The sequence below is a fragment of the Podarcis raffonei genome, chromosome 5 (assembly GCF_027172205.1).
Source record: "Podarcis raffonei isolate rPodRaf1 chromosome 5, rPodRaf1.pri, whole genome shotgun sequence".
In the NCBI taxonomy this organism is placed as follows: domain Eukaryota; kingdom Metazoa; phylum Chordata; class Lepidosauria; order Squamata; family Lacertidae; genus Podarcis; species Podarcis raffonei.
In genome coordinates this window covers 83,150,247-83,153,262 of record NC_070606.1, presented here as the reverse complement: position 1 = coordinate 83,153,262, position 3,016 = coordinate 83,150,247, and the positions used below count along the sequence as shown (strand labels likewise).

Sequence of the window (3,016 nt, the reverse complement as noted above, 5' to 3'; positions counted from 1 at the left end):
TCAGCGCCCATGTGCACGCGTTTTGCGAGGGCAATGAGTTGCACATTACCATATAAATCTGTTGTTCTCAGAAACTCATTAAGTTGCAAATCTCATCATTACTCAACTTCCAATAAGTGGCATATGATTTGTAACATTTTAACCATTCTAATATGGGACGGGAATTATAACAATCAAATCTGTTTGCCGCTCCTCCCCAGCCGCCCTTTTTTGTCATTGTGATCCTTGTAGAGAAATTATGGAAAGAACAGAAAATGTAATTTTAATTAATAAGAAAACACTGGTTCATAATTTGTAGCTATTCACAGTGTATATTTTGCAGTTTGCAGGTCTCTGCTGCAAACAGGACTTGAAAGCTCCAGCAAGAGGAATCAAGGATCCGTTGATCAACCTCGTGCTGTTCTGCCACACTTGTTACCCATGCAGGAAAGTTGTTCCTCTTGCCAACAGCTTCTGTCCTAGAAAAAAAAATATTAATATTCATTAGAACTGCCATAGCTGTCTAGCAAAATTAATCAGTACATCATAATTAGCTAGGGCTTTGCACATTTTTAGCACACGTCTTAATCATTCTTAGAAAGTGATCTAAAGAATTTAGAAAATGGGAAAGGGGACTAGCTAAGCTCTTTTTATAGCAAGGGGGTTATCTTGTGGAACAAACAGACTGTCCAGATTCCTATATTTAAGAGCCTCTTCCCAAACTTCTTTCACAATCTGCAGCAAACAAGAAGTCAGCTAGGACCATGAAAAATGGAAGGGGCTTGATGTGAATTTTAGGGACTGTGAGGCACCAGGCAGTATAATGAGTAACACTGGCGTCTCTCTCTTAGGCCTTAGAATTAGTCCATCTCTACAGCAGGTGGTCTGGGGACAAAGAGATAAATGAGCAAATGAGACACAAACTTTGGGATTAAAAAGGTCTGATATCTAAGTCATACTTAGATTAGATCTGTAGAAGTGATGCAGCACATAGTTAAACAGAAAGTAATTATTCACACAGTGCACGCTGTGGCTTTTACAAGATCTCGTAATGGCCACCATCTTGGGTGGCTTAAAAAAAGAGGATTAGGTGATCCCATGAAGGATAACGCTACCAGTGGCTCCTAGCCATGATGCATATGTTGTCTCTTCACTATTGGAGGCCTGTCTGAACACCAGTGGCTGGACCAGACTGTCATTTGGCATGATCCAACACAGCTGTTCTTATAGAATCAGTGAACTTCACTTGGTCTATTAATTTCATTGGGTCTGTTCAGAATATGACTTAACATTGGACATTGCCCCATAATAATAATATTCCACTCTTCTAGTAGTACCTGGAAGAGAACACAACATAAATCACAAAACCATATAATGTTGTTTTTGTTGTTTTGTTTTATTACCCACCCTTCGCCATAAGGTCCCTGGACAAGTCACAACAATTTAGAAATACAATACTAAAACTAAATTAAAGCAAATTAATAAACAAAAATGTCAGGGAACTGCCATCGGAGCCAGAGGCGGAGGGAAGGCTCCAGAGGGATGCCGGAGAGGGTCCCAGTAGGGAGAGAGGCAGCCCATCTGCTGGGGAAGGAAATCAGCGTAGCACCAGTGGAGAAGGGGAGCTGATGGGGGAATCAGCGAGGGGGCTCCAGGACTCCTCGCCGGAGACCAGAGGGGAGAGCACGGGTCCTCTACTACCCGCACCCTCCCTGCGCAGAAGACTTCCGCGCAGGGAGAGTAGGAGGAGACTAGGCATCAAAGAACTTCTTTGCTGGAAGAAGTTCAAGAAATGCCCACTGACGGATTCTGCCAGCGATTGAGACAGCCATGGATGGGTGGCTGTCCGGACAGAAAGGGTTCACCCAGGTAACCCAGCCAGGAGTGGCGACAACTTACGCACGAGCAACCCCTAGAACCATTACAATAAAGAACAAATAAACAATTTTGTATAACTAAAGCAAAGCCAGCCCTTTGAAACAATGATGCTTCACTGAAATGGCTCAGCAATTTTCACAGGGGGCACGCCCAAGTTACCTTGTTCCTCCAAGGAGAGCACAACCTCACTCCAAACTAGTGTTCAGATCACTCGAAGAATAGCTCTGGATTAAATTTCTCTTGGCTTAAAGTTAGTTAATTCCCCGTTCACTCTTAAACTGACTCCAGACACCCGTCTATCACTTCCACAGCCCTTCTGGGATCAAGCAAAGGGAATGAGAGGCAGAGCTGTTCATCATCTGCACACTGGTGACATGTAAGCCCAAACCTCTGGCTGACCTCATCCATCAGTTTCCTGCAGGTATTAAAAAGCGCAGAATTCATATAAGGGATCATGATATCTAGAGATACTCCATTTAGTTCTGAAGCAGAGACCATGTTTATTTATTCACAGAGATATTTATAAACCTCCAATTCATTAAAAACATCAATTTAATAAAAACATTAGAGCATCATAAAACTATTAAATTACAAAATTATGAAATCTTTTTAAAAAACAAAAACTAAACACAGAACAAATGACCAACACTGAATCACATTAATTCTCTAAAAATGCTTGGTGAGATGAATATGTTTTCACCAAGCAACGAAATAACAAGACTGTAGGTACCTTTCTCGTTTCCATAGGAATAGTGTTCCAAATAACTGGTGCTACTACATCGAAAGCCTTGGTTCACGTAGAAACTGAATGAATATCAGGTTACTGTGGGGGCAATCACACCTTCCATATCATCATCATCATCATCAACAACATCATCATCATCACCATCCAATACCTCATGGTGAATTGAGGGAGGCCTTGTTTGTGACATCACCACCCTGAACCATTTGACTCTGGATGAATGGGTGAGTCAGGCATGCTGCAAAAGGATATCTGTCTCTTTCTTGTGGGTCCATTACCCCTGAGAGGCTGATTTGAGGAAACACCCTTCATTCACCAATATTCTTTACAATTCTTTATTCATCTGCTTTAGTGCTGCATCTTCCTGATTTGAATAGAGCAGAATAGGAAAGAGAGAAAGAGAAACCCTACTCCAAG

At 41.8% G+C, this 3,016-nt stretch overlaps 1 long non-coding RNA gene across 1 annotated transcript; it reads right to left on the bottom strand.

Annotated features, from left to right (window-relative positions):
• Positions 1–301: 301 nt before the first annotated feature.
• On the bottom strand, positions 302–2,661 carry LOC128413453 (uncharacterized). Its single transcript, XR_008330353.1, has 3 exons — positions 2,588–2,661; positions 2,017–2,272; positions 302–458 (listed from the first exon to the last, which is right to left on the bottom strand). It is a non-coding gene; the product is annotated as an uncharacterized LOC128413453 (long non-coding RNA).
• Positions 2,662–3,016: the final 355 nt, after the last annotated feature.